The sequence below is a fragment of the Talpa occidentalis genome, unplaced genomic scaffold (genome assembly GCF_014898055.3).
Source record: "Talpa occidentalis isolate TD23 unplaced genomic scaffold, MPIMG_talOcc4v2.1 talOcc4.3, whole genome shotgun sequence".
NCBI classification, from domain to species: domain Eukaryota; kingdom Metazoa; phylum Chordata; class Mammalia; order Eulipotyphla; family Talpidae; genus Talpa; species Talpa occidentalis.
Window position 1 is genome coordinate 97,853,396 of NW_023603184.1, and position 23,366 is coordinate 97,876,761.

General features: G+C 36.1%; 1 protein-coding gene across 1 annotated transcript in view; it reads right to left on the reverse strand.

The window, feature by feature from the left end:
* Positions 1 to 22,593, reverse strand: part of SCN1A (sodium voltage-gated channel alpha subunit 1) — a 120,868-nt gene extending 98,275 nt beyond the window's left edge. Inside the window, exon 1 of the mRNA XM_037523452.2 lies at positions 21,774 to 22,593. The gene's annotated coding sequence lies outside the window, so the exon portion shown is untranslated. The remainder of the gene's footprint in view (positions 1 to 21,773) is intronic.
* Between the last annotated feature and the right edge of the window lie 773 nt (positions 22,594 to 23,366).

Consider the following 23,366-nt stretch of genomic DNA (forward strand, 5'->3'; position numbering starts at 1 on the left):
CATTTTTGTACAATGCATGCTTTCTCATCTTGGTTATAGTCTCCATGAAACACCCACCACCAATTTACCTGTGTGCTATCACCATAGTCCCTTATGCTCTTCCCACCCCTGTTTTGATCCTATTCTCCTTCCCCCGGCCACTCCCCACCTCCCAGGGTAGAATGTCTCTGGTTTATATTTATAGTTGCCTGTTGATTTGGATATTTACTTTATTATAATTTACTTTTTTTTCCTGATCCCTTATTTGGATCCTCTACATTCCTCCTAAAAGTGAAACCATCTGGTATTTTTCTTTTTCCTTCTGGCCTATTTCACTGAGCATGATCCCTTCCAGCTCCATCTGTGTTGCTGTGAATGGCATGTGTTTATCTTTTTTGATTGCTGAGTTATATTCCATTGTGTATATGTACCACATCTTCTTGATCCAGTCATCTATTTTTGGGCATTTGGGTTGTTTCCATAGCTTACCTATTGTAAATAGTGCTGCAATAAACATAGGGGTGCAGGTGTCCTTTTAATTTATTATTATACCATAAACATTTAAAAAATGACACCTGTATGCTGTTAGATATGTCAAAATGGGCTACCTGAAAATAGAATATCTGATACTCTTAATGAGGTGAATGGTTGAAAAGGGTCCTTTTAAATGATCAGTGTAAATCTTCTAAAACAATTTCCAGAAGGAGCAAGTTTTAGTGCAACTGACATTAAGTTGTGGCCAGAATATCAAACTGAGCCAAATATATTTTCCACATAAAATCAGTAATGTTTTCATAAAATCTTTGGACAAAAAAAAATAACATTTAAAATATTGCATCTCAAAATTCAAATAACTTTAATATAAAAATATTGTAGTGTTTTTGATGCTTCAAAATAGAGCCAAAGGCAGAAAATAAGTTGGAAATGATAAAAATACTAGAAATTTCTATTCAGTTGGCCTAGGCATATAGTTGGACATTTCATACCATAGAACTAAATTCAGCAACAAAAAAAGGATCTCTAAATACCCATTACCCAATCAATCATATAACAGAACTGTCAAATCATTAACTGTGCTCAGTTACAAGCAAGAAGACATAGGGCTATTGGAGATCTGCAGTGTACTCTCCTTTAATTATTCATTTTCCTGTATAGATAACAGGGCCTACCTACATGATCTACAGTGTAACCACATTTCCCCTTTAGCTGTTAAAGGCACAAAACTGAATTCAGAACCAAGGCAAAAATCATTATTTTACTTCAGGGTCTGGCAACATCTATTTCACCACTTCTTTTACCTTATTTAGTCCTTTTTATTCTGATTTTTATTTTATTTGATTTTGTAAATCAGATGAAATCATTTTTAGAAATAGGAAATAAGCAAATGAAACCCTCCCTTACTACAGGTTATCCTGATTTATCTTTCCATAGAGATAAAAACAATTCAATCACATTCAGTCCTGTGATAAAGACACTTGACAACAGCTATATCTACATTTGGCTTTCTCTTTTCCAAACTGAAAAATTTTCTTTTAATCCTGTATGATGGACACTATAATTATTTGCAGTGTTTTCCTTTCCAATTTATGTCCAACTTCACTGATCTGCTTAGACACTCTAACAATGGTAACAATGGTAACAAGAAGGACATAAAGATGATACCTGACTTTCGGATACATTTCCCTTAGTACTGTGTCATTTTTAGTAATAGGATATCTTTCTTTATTCAGCCTGTATCTTTGTAAAAATCAATTTGACATTAAAAAAGGATTGAAACTATAAAATTGATCTTTGCATATAAAAATATCCTATGATCCTTTTATTTTCCTGCTATTAATCAGAAACAACAAATATTTATTGACTTTCTGTTAAACACAGGGCCTTGTTGATTCCAACTTGTGACTATTTTTTAATACTTGTTATTTGTATAGTTTGTTCTTGATTAAAAATGTACTATGCCTTGACTGAACATTATACTAGCGTCTTTCTTGCCTTAACGAACCAATTTCTAAAAGCTTCAAGGTTATTTGGTCTCCTCTTCCTATATCCCTAATAGCTATTAATATCATTTATTACAAACCACTGGAATTTTTATTCTCAGTTCAGTAATAATTCTTTTATTCTCAAAATCAGTAATAATTATTAAATAGTAATAGTCTCTGGATTGATCTCAGAGTGCAATCTAATGCATTTCTTCAGGATATCATGGAGTCATTGTTAACCATCTTGAATTATATCAACACTACCCTAACAATATGATATACACGAATAATTGCAGGAAGTCAGATTTAGAATTAATATAAAGTTTCCGAGAATCATAATGCTCACTCCAGCTTTAGATTCACAATGAATACATGCCTTACACACATTCACACCATAAACTCTTTTAAAATTATATATATATTTACATATCTATATACACACATACATATATCTGTGCATTTATATATGGCAGTATCATACCCAGAATATTTGATAAAATGCAAATTCTTTCCGAGAATCCTTTACTACAGTTAATATGTATTGCTACCATTAACAAACAGTGAAAGTTCAATTCTCATGTGGTAGTTCATCTCAATTCTGATATAAAAGTTGGCAAACCATGAAAGATTGTGCAGTGATATGCAAAAGCCTCCCTGAAACAGAGATACATGATATCTATTACTTTTTTGTTGATTAACATGACATTTTATACTTTGTCACAGAAGTAAATTAAATTGCTCTGACACAATTTCTATTCACAAGGTCATAGTGATTTTTATCTGTATTATTCTACAATAGGTAACTATAAAATTCAATACATGTTTAATTTTTATTGTTTTGTTTCTTGATTTTTTTAAAAAAATATTTCAAGATATTAAGTTCACATGAAGCAAGTTCTAAAGGTTTTCAGTCACTTTGATCAAACACAGATGGCATGGAGTTTACCCCTAAGACAAAAACTAATTGTATTCACCATTAGTGTTGAAAATCTCCTAAAAATATACTTTTTCTCTGTGTTCTTATTAGTAGTTTGCACAGATATAAAAGTAATTATACTTTTCTTCTACTTTTAAGTTCGTTCCTTTTCTTTCTAGAAGGGAATGATAAAGTTTAGAAATCTCTCTACTGCATCCTTTAATCCCTATTAGTGTCTCCTTTCCAAATGTCAGGTTTAAAAGAGCTTCTAAAGACAATTTGACGTGTGAGTTCATCTAGACTTCAGTTAGAAGCAAGATATGAAAAAATATGTGGGATAGTCAAAAGCCTTTGTCTTCAGTTCTTGATTTCATGTTGTGTTCTAGAGACTTGGAAAAGAAAATAATTTATTTTCAGATAGCGTTCACCGTAGAAATATTTATTTACAGTCTGAATTGTTCAAATTGTTTTCTTTTTGATTTCATACACTTAAGAAACATGTATGCATATGTGTGATATTTATGTATATATGTATATGTTTGTACATTAAAATTACTATTAGAGAACTATATCCACTGAGTTGGCAAAGTGAATGTGAGATGTGTAAAGCTTTAACTCATTAAAGTTACATGAAAGATAAATCTTATTTTACTTTATTCCTTTATAATTGAAAGAACCTGTAAGAAATTTGAACTTTAAACATATTTGACAACCAAACATCTTTTCTATTTCTATACTTTAAGGTACTGACATTTCAAGTTTTATATCAGTACATTTTATGAACTAGTAGCCAAAAATTATATTACTACCCTAAATTAGAATTACTACATTCCTAACCAGGAATCTACCTGGCCAGTCCTTAATTCAGTATCTCTATTTCAAGTTAAGAAAAAAATGTTTGCAATTTATTCATAAAATAATGACATAAATAAGAAATATTTAAGTTTCAAAAAGCTCAACAAATGATGAAATAATCTAATTATATTATCTGAGTCAATGCATTAAAAAAAGAATCACTCTTTAAAACTGAACAGTTACATTATACTTGGTCATATCTTCATTAATTTAAAGATGAAGTCTGACATTTTAATGTGACAGTTATCTCTAGGGAAAATATGTAAAACACATCACTCATAATGAAATTTATATTTTCTCTAAAAAGATTTTGAAATAAAGAAACAAATTTTGTTTACAAAATATATAGAAAATTTAGACAATATAGTATTTATAAATATAACTTGCTGCTATTCAGATAAATAAATTCAAATTCAATAAATAAAGCTTTAGATATTTTGATGCTGACTATTTTGTGTATATTGGAAGATATTTATACCTTAAGGTATAGTTTAATCTGTTCAAGAATAAATAATTATTGGGATCTCCCTGGTGGCCTAGGGGTTAAGTGTCAGCACTACTACCACAAAGGCCCACTACTATGACCTGAGTTCAACCCCCTCCAGGGAGCTAACCCACATGGCACAGCAGACCTCTCCTGTCTCTCCAACTGCTCCCCTTAGCAGTGATCTGCCTGTTCTGCTCCCCAGTCTATCACTGGTGAATTCTCTCAGGCTGTGCACCAATGGCCTGCACACCAGTTCTACACAAAAATAAATAAAATCTTTAAAAAAGAGCAAATAATTATTGAGTGGCCTAACAGTTATCAAGCCTGATTTTGAGTTTAGGACACACATATATGCAAGAGAAGGTTTCTGTTCAAGAGAAGCAGACTAACTGCTAGAAGAGAAACACTTAAATAACAATAGATTACATTGTTGTGTTAGTGTAAGAGGTAAGTTATTTATGAAGCAGAGGAAGCAGAGAAAAGGTCAGAACTGATCCTTTCACAATAGGAGTAGAAGCCTCCTAAGTAGGTGAAAGCTGAAATGGGTTTTATTAAAAAAAGGAAATTTGGCAGGAAAACAAAGGAAAAATGCTAAGGACATGTAACAGATGTAAAGTTATTATGATCCTTTGGATAACTTAAAAAAAAAACCTAAACAGAATGTTAATAGTATTAAAAAGTCTCTGCTCATTCAGTGCCAAGCACTATGCTATGGACTCCGTGAACATGAACTATGTAGACTTTACCCTACAATATTAAAATATATTTATTATTATTATTAAGATGAGAAAATGAAAGTTGGAGAAAAATATACCTTAATCTAAGTGATTCAATATACAGCTAAGAGCTGGGATAGGAATACTGATTTGTCTGACTCCAGCCCTGATTCTGCTATATCAGATTTACTGGAAATATATCTCTGCTCATGGCATAGTGCCTGGTACTATGCTTATAATATCTGCTGAGTGAAATAATGAGTGAATGATTGGGTATCAAACTCAATTATGTCAGTTAATTTCATTGGTGGCATTTAAGGACAGTCAAGAAAAGAACTGAGAAGAGATGTACAGATTTGTTGTAACATTCTAAAGAAAACCATGAACACAGGTATTAGTCAATTGCTAAACTTTGAAGAAAACAAGTCATTCCCATTTTCTAGAAGAGGAAACTGGGTAAGAGAGTAAGAAAGAAAAAAATTGTCAAATTTTAAATTTGTCAAATGTTAAAGCTTAATCTAGTTGGGTAGGAACAGAAAAGGGTCCACTGAATTACCTGCATGTTTGCCCTTTGTCACCATAATGAAATACAAAATTTCCAGAGTGCTAAAAATATAAAAATGATAGTGGTAGTTTAAAAAATGTGAAAATCAAAACACTAAAGTTTATAAAAATATTCTTATTGCACTTTATGTGTAACAAAAGTAAATCACAATCATGGTAACTATGAAATCATAGGAAATAAACAATTAAAAAATATGTGGATAATGAAAACCAGAGACACTAAATGAGCCATCTTGGAAGCTTCTATCACACTGAAGGCCAGATGTAACTCTAGGTAGAGAGAAAAGGAAAATTTGGATAAGAAGGGAAAGATATCTCATTCTATGTTGCAGCAAGACTTAAATACAAAATCAGGATCCCAGAGAAAGTGGGTGTAGAAAAGACAGCAGAATTGAACACAAGAAATTGTTCAAAATTCATCTAGCTGTTTTGGTGAACAGATACACATCATTTCACTTCTTTTGACCATTTCTTCATCTACAAAATGTGGGATTGAACTTCACAGGATACGAGTTTCATAAAATGAGAGACTAGTATACCTATCATCTCTAAGGTTCCACTTAGCACCCATAACCTTTTAATATTTTATACATCTTCCCCTTAGAAAAATCTCTGTTAAAAGTAAATTGAGGTGCATTTTATGTACACCTTAAATTATATTTCGTCTACAAGTGAAATTTCTTGATCAACAGACTGTAATGGAAAAATTTCTTCCTCTTTGAAATGAATTGGCCACTTTGTCTTGCCAGTATGCTGTTTATTAAAAAAAAATGCAGGGCTGCTTATGAGAAAGGAAACAATTAATATTACGGTCCTGAGAAAGTACTTCCTCAGGGAATGCAAATAACAAAAAATACTTTATCTGTGGGCAGCACTCCTAAAGGGAAATGAGATAATTTCTTAGCTTATTTCTGATATGTTTCAAAGAATCTCAATTAAGTCCTAAGGGGAATATCTAATGTTTTTTATTTTATTTTTGCATAGAACTGGGGTGTAGGGCAGAGGTGCGGAGGGTAAAAGGATTCACTAGAGACAGTGTGGGGAGCAGAAAAGGCAGACTAACTGAAATACACTATTGAGGGGAGCAGTGGGTAAGACAGGAGAGGTCTGCTGATGCACCATGTGGATTAGCTCCCTGGGCAGAGCTGGGGATCGAACTCGAGCTGTAGTGGCTGCTGCAGATAGATTCATAGTGCTGAGAGTTAACCCCTTGAGTCAGCAGGGAGCCTCCCCCCCCACTTGATTTTTTAAAAGAGTTATGCTATGGAGAAAAAATGACAAATTTCCTTACATTAGTGTTTTGTGATCATTTGCTAGGTCTACCTCACCACTATCTAAGGGGCATTCTTTAGAAAATGATGGATAATTTCACTTTTATCTTTTTTTTTAAGAAAGCAAATTTATTTTAAATTTATTTATTTATTTATACAAGCACTGGGTACAGTCAGAAGCGTGGGAGGCTGAGAGAATCCACCAGAGCCAGAGCCGGGAACAGGACAGACAGACTGATGAAATACACTGCTGAGGGGAGCAGCAGGCGAGGCAGGAGAGGTCTGTCGCGCCATGTGGAACCCTCCCCGGACCAAAAGGGTGCTACAGAGGCTGTGGGCAGCTTCGCAGCACAGCGCTCAACTGCTGCACCACCAGGGGAGGCCCGATAATTTCACTTTTAAAAAAGATATCAGAATCAAAGAACTTGTAGTCTGTTATGGTTTTGGTTGTTTAAAATAATCTCCAAGCCTCAGGTTAGCCAAGGCAGGTAGACAGACCTTCAGGAGAAGTGGGCATGTCTGTGGGCATAAGTCCAGGAGTGTGTTATGCCCATGTTGGGAGGGCTATGGCCAGTGGTCATTGGGCCCTTATCTGTATGTCAAGTCACATGCCCCAATTGAGCATGTGCTGGGGAAGAATATCTTCTGATGTCTACACTCACACACACACACACCCTCCCTTCACAGATCTTTAATAAACCAGGTAAACAGGAGCAAATGAAATAAAAATGTAGCATTTAAATCCAGGAAAGCAGCTCATTACTTCTGCAATGTTCCCTCAGTGATCTCTGTTGAGAAAGATTAATATCACGCTCATTGTACAGGACAAATGCTTAAATGGCATAAATGTACTATGGCTGGCTAGGCACCAAAGAGTGAACTTGGACCTGAGAGACAATAAAATGTTAACTGGCATGTCTTATACAGTATTATTCATAATTATTTTTTATCACAGGTCATACTTCTTAATAGCTACATGTATTTCATTTATTCATCAATCAGATATTTATTATTCATTGTATCCCAATGCAGAGTCAAATTTGCTGTCATATAAGCTGTTAATCCCTTCATCTACCAGCATTTCCTCAAAACAAATAGCAAGTCATTTTTGAATCCCTGTAAGCATTTATCTACACTTCTTGCATTACTTGCTGACTTCTACCTCCCATTATATATACTTATGAATATGTCTTATTTCTGTTATAGTCCACAAGCACCTTGTATCACTATACCATGCAAAGTGCTTTACTCATTAGAGTTCCACAATAAAATAGTCGATGAATTAATCACTAAAATGATTGGAATAACAATGCCATCTTCCAAGAATGAGAGGGGCAAGCATAATAATTCAAAACTCAAAAGCTGCACAAAAATAAAATACAGAACTTCGTATAGTAAAGGACACTGTGGGTGAAATTGACATAATTTATGGGGGGGTAACTCCATTTTATAATGAGCAGATAGATTTCTTAATATTAATCATCTGGTATAAAGTAAGAACAATTGTTCTTATTCTGATTCATTTTGAATAAATAAGAGAAGGCAAGAATTTTTATTAATGCATTGCTTTCGATTAGCAACTTATTAAGACATTGATCAATGAAATTTTGATAAAGATGACAAAAAAATGAATAGGAGAAGAATAATTTTTCCAACAATTAGTGCTAGAAAAATTAGATATCCATGACCAAAAGAATTTGGAACTGTGTATAGGGCCATACAAAAGTAATTACAAATGAATCATGAATACAAATGTTAGAGCTAAAACTATAAAATGTTTAAAAGATATGAGTAATTCTTCATAGCCTTAGGTTAGGTAATAACTTTTTAAATATAACACCAAAGGCATAAGTGATCAAAAAAATGATAAAATGTACTGTATAAAACATTACTTTTAGTTCAAAAACCAACATATAGAAAATAAAGACAACCCACAGAATGGGAGAAATTATTTACAAATCAGATCTGATAAGGGAGTATATGAAGGACATATTTATTTTTTAAAAACTCGGACAGGTCAGGGCCTCCCCGGTGGCGCAGCGGTTGAGCGCTGGGTTGCGAAGCTGCCCGCAGCCTCTGCAATGCCGGTTCGATCCCCGGCTGCTCCCCAGCGACCGGAGGAGGGTCCCACATGGTGCGCAGACCTCTCCTGCCGCCCGCTGCTCCCCTCAGCAGTGTACTTCGTCAGTCTGCCTGCTCTGCTCCCCGCTCTGGCTCTGGTGAATTCTCTCACCCTCCCACGCTTCTGACTGTACCCAATGCTTGCATAAATAAATAAATAAATAAACTCAGACAGGTCAATAATAAAAAGACAAATGTCTAGTTTAAAAGTGAATGGAGGAAGGGGCCTCCCTGGTGGTGCAAGGTGTTGAGCACCGCACTATGAAGCTGTCCCTGGCCACCGCAGCACGAGTTAGATCCCTGTCTGGCCAGGGAGCAACAGACCTCTCCTGTCTTGCCCGCTGCTCCCCTCAGCAGTATGTTTCAGTTGGTCTGCCTGTTCTGCTCCCTGCTTTGTCTTTGGTGAATCCTCTCATCCCCCGCATCTCTGGCCTGTGCACCAGCTCTTGTATGCATAAAATAAATGGATAAATCTTTAAAAATTATTAAAAAATAAAGCAAGTAGAGGATTTAGATGAATATTTGTCTAAAAAAATGAATAGCCAAATATGCATGCTGAAATTAGTAGTCATAAGGGAAATGAAAATCAAAACCACAATGTGATATCATATCACACCAAATAGAATGGTTATAGTAAAAAAAGGTAATAACAAATGTTGGAGAGAATGTAAAGAAATCAGAAGCCTTATACATTGCTGATAGGAATGTTCAATGGTATGACCATTTCAGAAAATATTTTCATTCTTTCTCATATGTTAAACTAGATCTATTGTCCTACCAGGTATGTAACCAGGAAAAAGAAATCATATATCTACACAAAGTCTTGTATGGGAATATTCATAGCAAACTTTTTGTAATAGTCAAAAAGTGGAAACCACTTCAATGTGTACTAACTGGTGAATATGGTAAATCCATGCAATGGGATATTATTGGGCAATCAGAAGGAATGAAGGACTGATATGCTACAGCATGAATGAAGTTCAAAAATACTATGAATGAAAAAAGCAAGACACAATATTGCATAAGTACATTCTTAGAAAATGTCTACAAAAGACAAAAATGAAGTAGTGGTTGCCTAGGAATGAGAGGATGGAGAGTTATTGGAAATGGGCATTAGCTATCTTTTCAAAGTGGAAATATTTTATTTTTTATTTTTTTAAATAATAAATTTTATTTTTATATTCCCCATACAATTGCAACCCCCCCATTCTGACCCCAATCCCTCCCCTCCCGCCACCCACCCCCCAAAAAGTGTCTCTGGTTCATAGTTTTTTGTTGATTTTGATTTTCACTTTCTTATAGTTATTCATTTTCCTGGTCCCTTATTTAAGTTTTCTAGATTCCTGCTATGAGTGAGACCATCCAGTATTTTTCTTTTTCTTTCTGGCTTATTTCGCTAAGCATGATCCCTTCCAGCTCCATCCATGTTGCTGCAAATTGCATGTGTTTATCTTTTTTGAATGCTGAGTAATATTCCATGGTATATATGTACCACATCTTCTTGATCCAGTCATCTATTTTTGGGCATTTGGGCTGTTTCCAAAGCTTAGCTATTGTAAATAGAGCTGCTATAAACATAGGGGTGCAGGTGTTCTTTGGAATGGATGTTTCTGTGTCCTTTGGGTAAATACCTAGGAGTGGAATTGCTGGATCATATGGAAGCTCTATGTTTAGTAGGTCCAGAAATCTCCACACAGCTCTCCATAGTGGTTGGACCAGTTTGCACTCCCACCAACAGTGCAGAAGAGTTCCTTTTTCTCCACACCCTCGCCAACATTTGTTGTTGCTAGTTTTTTTAATATGTGCCATTCTCACTGGTGTAAGATGGTATCTCATGGTAGTTTTGATTTGCATTTCAAAGTGGAAATATTTTAAAATTAGGTTGTAGTGAGTGTTGGATAACTCTGTAAATATACAAGGAATCCTAAATTATTTAAAAAGCTACACCTCAATGATAACTATGTAAGTAATGATGATTGTTTGATTCTTTTCCTTTCTTGTTTATGAAATAAAATGTCTTGACCCTTTTCTAATTCTTAAATTTAAAATCCACTAAAGGACTTTAAGCAGTTGAGAATTTTATAGAAAGAATAACAATAACTACAATATTTGGTTGATAAAAACATTTCTTAAATAATTTGTTTTTGCCTAAAATCAAGAATGACTGTTTCTCATAGAATGTCTATGGCTTTACATTGGTCATTATGAAAAAGAAAAACCTTTGTTCTAAATTTAAGGTGGAATTTTGACTCCTATTATGACCCTTCATGGCACAGTACAGAATTTGCATTGAGGCCAGAAGAAAATACAAATATGAATGTTGATTTTCTTGATAGTAATATTGTCGCTTAGAGATAGCATATAATATATTCAGAATCTCAGAGAAGTAATGAATTCTTTTTCAAAACAATGCTTTAGGGGGCCTCCCCGGTGGTGCAGCGATTGAGCACTGGGTTGCGAAGCTGCCTGCAGCTTCTGCAGCGCCGGTTCAATCCCCGGCTGCTCCCCGGCCACCGGAGTAGGGTCCCACATGGCGCGCAGAACTCTCCTGCTGCCTGCTGCTCCCCTCAGCAGTGTACTTCATCAGTCTGCCTGTTCTGCTCCCCGCTCTCATGAATTCTCTCACCCTCCCAGGCTTCTGACTGTACCCAGTGCTTGTATAAATAAATCTTAAACAAAAAAAGAGTAGATATCTTGGCACCTAGTCTTATACATAGTAGGTTCTCAATATGTATCTGTGAAATGAAAAAATGGATGATTAAGGAAATTATTTCTGCTCTGACCAACTTCCTGACTGTTCTACTCTAAGAATCAATCAAGCTGTGAACATCATTATAATGCTAAAGAATTTTACCATCAATGTTTCTTCTCATTTGTCCATCAGATTGAGAAATGAGCATAAATGCTAATCATAAATATAATGTGTAATAATAGATTAAAGGAATAATTAAGACTAGTGGAATAATGTGGAGTAATTAAAATTACATTTTTGGGTTATTTGGGATGGCAAATTTTTGAATTATTTGGGATGGCAAATTTGGATTATCTGGATTATTGGGATGGTGTTAAGACATAACACCCAATAACTACAAAACTGAAAGAAGCCTTGTGATCTCATGATGCAAATAACAAAAGTAAAAAGAAAACATTAAAATACTAATAACAATTTTTTTTAAGATTTATTTTTTATTGTGCATACAAGAACTGGGGTACAGGCCAGAGGTAAGGGGGGTGAGAGGATTCACCAGAGACAGAGTGGGGAACAGAACAGGCGGATTTGACTAAAATACACTGCTGAGGGGAGCAGCAGGCGAGACAGAAGAGGTCTGCTGCGTCATGTGGGTAGCTCCCTGGCCAGGGATTGAACTCGTGCTGCAGTGACTGCAGATAGCTTCATTGTTTGCATCTTAACCCCTTGCACCACCAGGGAGGCCCTAACAATATCTGAAGTATAACTCAAAAAAATAATAAAAAGGAGGTAATCAGATTTCTCAGACATTAAATCAACTCATAAAAGCTAAAGATAATAATAAGAAAAAACACATTCAGAATAACTTGAAAAGCCGGGCTTAAATATAGCATAGGTAGGCAGTCATTTCATGCTTCATAAGCATATTTTTGTACAAGTGGTATTTGCCAAAACATTCTATAAAGTATGGATTTCTCAGGAGCTAAATGATACCCTGAAATTGTTTTTATTTTGTTTCATTTTCATTTAGCAAACATCTACTGAGTTTGGGCTGTCCCCAAAACTGAAATAGGCAGTGGTGAGGATACTTAGTACCGTTGCGTCGGCAACAGACATATTGCAAAGATACACAGAATAGTAAAGGGAGGCAGAGAACGAACACAATACAGTGCTGCAATCGGGGTCTTGTTCCTGGTACAGCCACAGCACTAAAGGATAATGAATCATTTTTGGAGAAAGAAGAGATCATAGCTTTTCAGACTGAGAAAGAAGCAGCAGCAAAGGCTTGGAGACAGAAACAGCTTTGGATATCTGCAGAAATGCAATTACTTCTACAGGACTAATAATAGGGTGGTTAGGCCATGGAGAACAGATACACCCAGACAACTCACAGAAGCCAGCCATCCTGAACAAATTGGGTTTTTACCCCAAGGCAGAACTTACAGTTTTAAACTACGGTGAAGATTTGACATGCCTATTAATGTCAGTGGTGATTGTATAAAGGGCAGATTCTAAGTAGAAGTTGGTATTTCATAAAAGGCCAAAAGAAAATTCTTACTTTGGATGATGAAAATCCAAGTAAGAGTGTCAGAACATTTATCTTTTATAATCTCTATTTGCTTTGAAACACTTTTTGCTCACTTTCACTAGAACTTATCAAACTAAAGTGATGATATGTGCAGTTCATACTACAGTCATGGAAAACTTACTAGCATGTGATAGACATTGTCTCTATTCAGCATTTCAGGGGACTTAGTTACCTGCATTGTAATAATCTCAATGAATGCATGTCTCATCATAGTAGACATGAATGTACCATGGAATGTGATGAATTGAATTCATCCTTGTCATATAAATTTTTGTTTTAGAATTGTTTATATTGTTAACATTATTGAGGACCCCAAAAAACTTAGTTTATATGGGTTGTTTATTGAAATTAAAAAACAAAAAATTTAAAGATATTTATTAATTTACATATAACAATAACAAATAACATGTTGATGAAATGATATTTGAGGTGAGAAATAATCAGTTACAAAAGAGTTAGTCTAGCACATTTTGGATCTATTATCCAGGTATGATTTTGTATCACTTATCCATCACTCATTTGTAAAATACTAGTAGACTGAGTTTTGCAGTAACTTGAAATATTGAAACATTTCATTATCCCTCTATTAACATCACCACTAATTGCATCAGAAAATCCTTTTAAGTTTTGAGCAAAGCTGTTGTCATGGCGATAAATATAAGCTTTCCAAAATTGTAATTTTTTTTTCTTGAAAGTTTAAATGCTGTCATTGGTAACAAATATTATCAGTTATTTATTATTCTTGAAATGACAGGCTCACTTCATTCATTTTCCAAAAAACTGTCTGAGAAATATCCAAATCTGAATAACTACAATTTTTCTGTCAGTCATTCTCTCAAGTGAAAATGGTATTCCATGGAAAAACAACTGCACAAAATGCTTTCTTTGAGTGAATCATCATACTGTGGTAGGTGGCAAATAGTCTTTATGTAGGCATACTTCCATTTCATCACACAGATCATGTAACATACTTGTTGGTGTGTGTAGCTGAACTACTTTTTACTCCTTTACCAAAAACATTTCTTTAGTAAAATGAGCTTTTAATTAATTTATTTGGTTTTATTGGGGATGAAGTGATGAATATAATGACTACAAGTATAGTTTGATATTGCTATTTTGGTAAGTGTTAAGACGAAGAATTTTAATTGATCAGTAGAATTAATAATATGGTCTAAAAGGCAAATTTTTTTTGTATTTTTATCAAAATAATTTTGACCTGATGGACTCCCTAAAAGATTTCAAGGGAACTCAATGGGTTCTGTGGACCACACTTTGAAAATACTGCTGAAAACATGTTAATGACTTTTCTATTTTTGGATTATATTCTATATGTATCAAACACACTGACAATATGATTGTGGAAAATATTTTTCAAAAACCTAGTGAGGGGAGGGAGGGTTGGAAATGAAATGCAAAACAGAGGATAAAGCAAAATGTCTACAAAGGGAAAAAGAAAGCATAAAGAGTAAGAAAAAGTTTGGTCCTAGAGAAGAGAGCTGGAATTCCATTTTGTTACTTTATAGGGATTCTTACAGAGACCAACCACTTATTTTCATTTTCTTGGCTTACTGATTTTTTTATCTAACTTGTTAGCTATGTTCTGGCTTCCTTTTTGGAATTTCTTCACTCGTCTTCATTCATACAGGTTGATCTATAATTCTCTAAATGCCTTAAATATTGGTGTACAATCTTCCAGACTCTTAAATCACCTGAAATCTGAAACGCTGAGGCCCACAAAATACTGAAATTATGGTACTTTGGACCTGAAACCAATCTGTTGCCTCTTTGGTTTTGTACCAACACACTGACATACATAGCCCAAAATACCACTGGCCTTATTAAATGGCGTATCACATTCCAGGGTAATATCAAAACTGCTGCTTGGTAGCATTTGTTAAGTCTCAAAAGAACTCTTTCCAGGATTTCCAAATCTACTGAATTTCTTACATAGTGTATTTCATGTGTCAGAATTCTCAGTTTTCCCTCCTCTGTAAATATATAACTGGAAACCCTGAACTGTGGTTTCCTTTATTTATTTGATACTTTAATTTTTAAATTATTAATATTTTCTTTAAAGTAATCTAGATATTGATATCTAAGACATCTATTTCTCTTCACAGAGATGCCTCCCTCAACACAAATAATATCACATTCCACAATTCAACATATACTAACAATGAGTCACCGCATTGCCATCTCATCCTGGAGAGCAGACGCTCTTAATACACTTATGTCATCATTCTATTGTACACTCTTATAGTTCGATTTTGCCAGCTTAATGAGTTTTATTATAAGTAGTTTTAAAATTTTTATACTGACTGTGTCAGAATTTACATATATTTTAATTGATTTTAGTGTTCTCAACCTGAAGTCAATTTTGATGAATAAAAGTTCACTGTAAATAATAGAAACTACATAAATATGACCTCCATGAATTTTTGCTGAGTTCTAACGGGAAAATTAGATCACCAAATCAGACAATTTGGGGGACAGCACCTTTTGACATTTAAAAACTAACTTTATAACGAACTTCTAAAAGGTCATCTATTGTTATAGTTTTTTAAATACTATAACTTTATTAAACAATATTTGTGGACGTTAAAATATTCAGATATTCAACTGTTTCTGCAAAAACTTTACACTGAGTTTATGATTTTTATTGGCGATCTAATCAATATATTTGTACAAAATAGAGTCAAGCAATTCCATTTGAAAAAGAACATACACTTTTATTCTGATTTTTAAATCAACCTTTCGGAGGATTTGAGTCAAAAATGCTTTAATTTATAAAATAAATTATTAATACTGATAATTTTTATGTAGCTTTATGGGGGTCATTTTTAACACCTTGAGTCCATAATAATTTCTTTTTAATTTGGTGTAATTAGCTTATATTGCTTTTGTCATAAGAAAAATAAAGTGTAATTTCCTGTTTTTTAAAAACAAATTTATAAAGACATCATATGTAATCACATAAGCCAGAAATTAACTATTAGTTTTTCTTCACAGCTTTTTCCTAAGCAAAACCCTTAGTTTAACGATTGTAAAAAGTCTCATGATATATGTACTCATTCTTCTAACACTGTGTTTGTAGACTGTTTTGTTTGGGTGGAATTACACTTCCTGAATGGGGCATAGTTTGATGGGACTGTCAGTCAAGGAACCCAGTTGAAAGAATCAGTTTCATAACCCAACCTAGGACAACCAGTTGCACACTTACTAGAATTTTAACTTTTAACCAGAATGACCAAGAAAAAAAGTCTGAAAGCAGTTGAACTGATTCATCCTAGGAGAAAAATAGCTTCCTGCAAAAACTACCCAAAAGTTCAAAGTCTGGACTACCTGTCATAACTTTTTTTACTCATCACTTTCTCCCTAGATTTCAACTCTGAGCTGCAGTACATTCCAAGACATTATTTTTATAAACCTCATTCACTTTCAATTGCTTTTTGACATATTTTGAAAATAATTATTTTATTTATAAATTTACCACGAATTTTCAATTTTTAATATCCCTTTGGAATCATTTTTCTTACTGAAATAAAGAGCTTTAGTTCAGAAAACTTATAGATAGGAGCAAAAACGTGACTTTCCAGTATGCAAATGGTAGCAGAATCACCACGATTTTGCTCTGCCCACTTGTTATTCAACGTGCCTTTTTAAATACAAATCAAATTAATTGCCTTTATTGGATTATTAACAAATACAAATACACAAGTGACTCCTTATATCCAGTGGGAGGAAAGCATGAATAATGAAAGTCCACCATTAGTATAAAAACAGTTTCATCAACAACAAATAACTTAGCAGTTTCAATCTTCTTTGCCATTATTTTAGCTGTCATCATCAGTGCAGCCAAAGACAACAGCCATGTGCAGAATGTGACACCTTCACAATCACATGCTAAAACCTCAACACCTAGCACCTCAGAATGTGAATGTATTTGAAAAATACTTTAAGGTGATGAAGTTAAAAACGAGGCCATTAGGGTACCCTTATTACAACTTACTAGTCTCCTCTTAAGAGGAAATTTGGGTATAAAAAGAGGTATTAGGATGCCCACATACAAAGAAAAAAACATGTGAGGACAGAGTCAGAAGGCCACCATCAACAAGTCAAGGTGAGAGGCCACAGCACAAAGCAAGCCTGCTGACGCTCTGATTTGGGGTTTTTAACTTCCAGAACTTCGAGAAATAAATTTCTGCCGTTTAAGTTACCTGGTCTGTGGTGTTTTGTTCTGGCATCCCTAGCAAACTAACACAGCAACCAATTGTCTTAGAATGGCACACCTTTATCTTGCGTTCAAGTTTCCCCTCAGTGGGAAACAAGAGAAACAGATTAGCGGCATATATCAATATTATAAAGAACATGGGCACTGTTTGCATGAGTTCCAGAGAGCACATGTAATACAGTAGAGATATTTCTTAGAAATAACTAGTAATCTTTCTCAAAAAATAGTAGCTCGTTACTCAATTGTACATCATTAACTTCTTAAATTTCCAGTAGAGTCACAAATGAATGTGCTTTCAATTATAATATGAAAAATTTTGATATTAGTTAGGTCAAAAATGTGTTTAACAGTTAAGGATATATGGGTCAATTTTGTGATACTTTAAAGTTTGGGGAATGCTCAAGAGGGCATAGATACACTTAAATAAGGCAAGATTAACAAGACAACTCAAGTGGGAGGGAGGGGCGTGGAATATTGTTGCCTTTTCATCAAACAGTATTGGGACAAATGGATGCCAGGATGCAAAAGAATGAGAGGAAATCAGCACCCTACTTCACTTTATATACAAAAAATGACTCAAAATGGATCATAGGCCTCAAAGTGAGAACTAAAACTCCAATACTCATAGGGAAAGACAGGAATAAATCTACATGACCTTGTATTAGGCAATGATTTCTTACATAGGACATCAAAGACACACATGACAAGAGAAGAAAGTTAAAGCCAAAGATAAGCGATATTTCATCAAAATAAAAGACAAGGCTGTAGACACGGCACCAAAGTAAACACAGCCACATGAGTAGGCAAGGGTTTTTACCGCTTCCTGGGACAAACTAAGAAGCAAGATTTCTCCAAGTTTGAAAAGAAGCTCACAATTGCTAGAGAGAACTACGATATTGGTAGTAACTAAGGGGCTGGGAGCAAATAGCCAGGAAATAAGAAGACAAGCCATTAGAATGTGAAATTTGAGGGAATAAAAATACAGTAACAAAAGGTCTAATATAGGGGAAAAATGAAAGGTTGATTTTTATATTTTGCCATATTATTTTGAAAACACATTCCTTATATTCATTAAAAAAAATACATTGTTGTTCTCCTCAGACCCCTACAGTGCCTGGCCACTCTGGGGATACAAACCTGGTTGCACCCTCAGGGTCTGCTCTCAGCCTACTCCTCCTGGGCTCGGTCATTCATGGGGAAAGTCCTCATAGTGAGCACTACTGACTAGTTGACTGGTGTTGCTTTTTAAATTTTAACTGCTAGCTTGCAGCCATCTAACCAACAATCTCATTCAAATATTGTTATTTTATCAAATAGTGTCCTGTAAACATCTTTGGGCCAATGATGTTGCATTCTAGGAACTATCGCATTTTCCACAGAACTTCACAAAATTTTCAAACTTTTTTTGTGCATGTGGAAATGACTGGTTTCCTTTTTTAAACCTACTAACTTGTCACTATTTTATGAGATTTATGTTTAGTGACATTGCTCATGGATTTTCTTTTTATAAAAGGGAGGGATACTTTGAATCCTAAATGTACTTGAGGAGGCCCCACAGATCCTACTGGTCACCTAGTTCCTTCCTTTTGTTCTGCTCTCAGGATGACTCACAAGGCAGGTGCCATTCCTCCAACATGTGACCAGCTGTGCCTTTCAGGACCTCTGTGCCATCTTCCATCCTACAGCCCAGAATGCTCTTCTCTAACTCATTAAAATAAAAAATAACTTCTTGGCGCTCAACATCATTTTCTCTCCTCATGCCTCCATCTACACCTATGGCCTTGCACTGCTTTATTTTTTCTCCAAAACACATAGTCACTGTGACTTCCTTACACATGATTTGTCAACTGTTTAACTCCACTATCGGACTGAAAGTTCCATGTCAGCAGGGATTTTTATTTCACTTACCATTTTCTAGAACCTAAAATAGGGAGGCACAAGTGCATTTTTAAATTAATGAATGGGGTAGTTTTAGGGAATAATTCTAAACTGAAGTATTTTAAATTTTTGACATGTAGGAGAGCAAACAAATTATATATTGGTGCCGCGAAGACTGCACCCACCTAAATCTGTTTACAGGGCAGAAGAGGGGCACCCCAGAACCTCTAATACAAGTCCTGACTATGCGAGCTACATTGTAGCTCTCTGATCACACAGGTAGTTAAGAAACAGTCCGGAAGACAGACGCCTCAATGTTCAGGTTCAAGTTCAGGCTCAGTCCCTTCTTGTTTAACCAAGGGCAAGGTTAACCACACTGTGCCTTGGTTTCCTCATCCATAAGTTGGTGATTACCTACTTCATAGAATTAAATGAGAAGTGTATTTGTAAAGTGGCTTAGAAGAGTGACTGGCATCCAGAAAATTCTGTATGTCCTCTTAAATAAAAGAATAAATAGTAAGATAGGTATATGGACAAAAGGAAAAACACAGTTTGGGGAAGTTGGGCTTAGTTTTTTGTTTGTTTCTCTCCTCCCCCCCCCGCCCCGCCCCCACCAAGATTGCTCTGAGAATAAATCTTTTCTCAGCCCCTACTTTAAAGAGCAGAATGTGAACAGCTGGGAAACAGGCTCAATTGACTAATGAGAATTTCAAAGGAAAGTGATTACTTCATAGCTCACAGCCCATTGACCCAGGTGGAAAGCTGCTAGAGCATCAAATAGCCTCCCACCACCACCCACCACCCCTATAATCTCCTCTTTCTCCTCCCTTCCCCCTTCCAAGGCAGTGGGGAGGTCAGGCCTTAAGTTCCAGGTGTTTGCTGAGAGGTGGTAAGGGGTTAGGCCTCCAATTATTCAGGAAGAAAATAATACCTTTTATGGGCCCCTGGGTAAATTTTGGAGGGATGCTCACACCAAGATAAATCCATAGGGACTGCCTGCTCTATAACGTTCTAGAAATACCACCAGACAGGCCCTAGATTTTTCCTTTCCTTGTCTGTCTTACCCGAAGAAGGTGCTCTTATATTTTTCCCTCTGTGAATCCATCTCTGGGTTCCCTGATATTGTCCTCTACACAAGGAGCTAGAATGGTTTTTACTGGATTCCTCTGTGAGCTTCTGGAATTTTCATTCCTGTGCCGTTGGCAATGAAGTTTTCTTCTGGGTTTCTGGTCTGTCCCTTTGCCCCTGGTATCGTTAGTCGGTAATGTAGATCCAGACTGAGATCCCCAGTGCCTTATTGGATACTGTATAATTAATTAGGCCTCCAATTGTGCCCTCCTTCCCTCCCAAAGAGGGAGAAACCCTTCTGACCAGGCCTTAAAGCAAAATGGCCCTAATAAATAAGGCTCCAGATACCAAATTTTCCAGCCAGAGGGGGCTCTGTAAAGGGAGGCTATTAATATGGGCAGCAAAATGCCACATGCTATTTTTCCAGTATGAGCATTCAGGATGTACTGACCTCCTAAAGAAGTATTTGAAAAAAATTAAATAAAGAAAAACAACCAGACTAACAACTGAAGAGGATAGAGGCAAAAGCTACACAAGTGACTCGCAGTGAGTTTCATGAAAACTAATTCCCTAGCTGGGTTTATGTGCTATAACCAGCCACTTTTCTAGTGGTTTATAATGTTACCTCACCCTCTCCACGAAATTGTTTTCCGGTAAATCTCTGTGGCCATCCATTCCTGTCTACACATTATGTTCCTAAAATAGACACCATCTAAAAATCTCTTCAAGGAGCTTGGTGGAGGAAGGCCTAAATTGCAACACTGCTCCTGGAAGAGGGATGTGATGGGCTGATGGCAGCAGACACCAAGGAGAGATTTAAAGGAGTTTCTCACCACAGTGATGCCGCTTCCAAAATACATGGATGAGGGGAAAGAAAAGTGTCAGACACTGGTGAACGTGTAGAAACTCCAAGTTACATCACATCACCCTGGCAGGCCAGGTATTGCAGCAAATGGAAAAGGTAAGCTACCCCCTGCCCCGGCAGGAGGAAGCAAAGCAGGAATCACCAACCTCAGCATGGAATTTTCCTATTTCTGTTTGGCATCATCCTCTTGGGATGATTTAAAGTGCTTTATGGAGAAATATGTTCTGTTACTACACTAGCACATCAGAAATACCACGTGAACCTGTAAATCCATAGAAGATGGAGCCACATTTTATAGGTGTGATAGCAACAGCGTTTGGCAATTTGCAAGTTTGCTACTGCGACTCAGAAATATTTAGTTCCGAGCACATATGGACAGAGCATTATTACCCTGCTTTGGCTTTGATCATTTCACCACAATTGAAAAAGCACCTAGCCCCAGTCTATTTGAACTTATTTAATAAAGAGGGGTGACAGTGACAACTCTCAGTGAATAACTGAGGAGAACCAAAAGAAATGAGAAGTCAACGTTGGGGGGGAGGGGGCGGGCTTTAAACACATACCTCAAACAGGTAGGAGAGAGGGAATCCAAGATAACAAAGGCCAAAGACGTTTGAAAAGACTTCATGTCCACCCAGAGATATTTCTCGTGCTGCTTGGAAAAGCAAGACGGTTCACACTAGGAACCGAACAGGCTCTGCAGTATCATTGCTGATAGTGACCTCTGTCTAATTAAAAGTAGCTCAATCTTTCCCATTTGGCGTTCCGAGGAAGAGGGGATTGTTTCAAGTTCCCTTTTTTAAAGTGCGGTTCAGCAAGAGTTAAAGGTAATCAATCGTTGTCCCCTTCTCGCCCGCCCGAGGCTTGAAGCATTTCTCCTAAAATCCCAGCCTCTACGGGAGGCTGAACACCCCTGCAATGCTAGGCTCCAGCAGCAGTCCTGCTGCCATCCTTCTTCCTGGGGGTTAACACTGAGATCTAATTTTTGCTCCATCCTTTGGAACAATATGACCTCTATTCACAGCCAGCTAGTCCAATTCTAAAGCACCGGTGAAGGAGGGGGCTTCAAAAGGAGACCTTGAGCAGGGTGAAAGCAAGCAAAGGCAAGAACTGGCCAGTTTCCAAGCTATTTCAGGCCAAAGAATCCCATGTTGTATCAAAATGCTGAACTGCAAAACAAACCTGATTTCAGTTCATGGAAGGTTGAGAGGAGGGGGAGGGGAAGGGGAGGAGAAGGGGAGGAGAAGAAAGGGAGGAGGGGGACCATTGGTCCTAATTCACATACAAACGTCGACTTCCTGCTCTGTCCAGACTATTTCTACGGACTCTTTTTCCCCCAACAAAATAACTGCAACGACAATGCCTAAAATTGCAATGAAACAACCAGATGGCTTACCTGATAAAAAGGAAAATCACCCATCTGCAATGAGGAACAGCATCTCCCAAAGACTAGATGATAACAACGTGTCTTCAGTTGCAATTGTTCAGATTCCTTCTTGCAAAAGGTGAACAAGTATTTACAAGAGCTGCAGTCTCACTGGGGCAGTACACGTATACCCAAACACACACACACACGCACACATGCACATATGCACCAGAGACCTCTGCAGTATCCTCTCGGCTTCATCCTCGCCTCCCTCTATGGTACCTAATACAAATCAGCAAATAGCTTGTTAAAAAAAAAAAAAAAGAAAGAAAAAAAAAAAAGTCTAGAGCACCTTACATTACATCGCCATCTAGTGGCCAAATGTTAAATATTTTCTTACCCTCCGGATTTATGTTTTCTTTCTCAACCTCCTTAGCTCTGGCCTCTTTCTTTTGGCTCTCTTACTGGTGGCTTCCTCTTGTTTTTCCTTCATTCTAAATTACTCTATACAAAACATCTGGTGACTCAAAGGCGAAAATGCTCAAGACGAAATTTAGCTATTTTCAAGTGTAGAAAATAACTTCAGTGTTGTTTTGCATTCCTTTTAAAATTTGTTACTTTATTCCTACTGTGAGTTGTTGCTATCTTTGAAAGTTACAGAACTGTGACTAAAATTCTGCTTGTCCTTTTATTCCACCAGGAGAAAATTGGGTGGCTCTTTGTTAAGTATCTCTGACTTTCCATTGGTGAGTTACTTGAATTTTTTCTCATTTTTAATATTGTTTTGTTT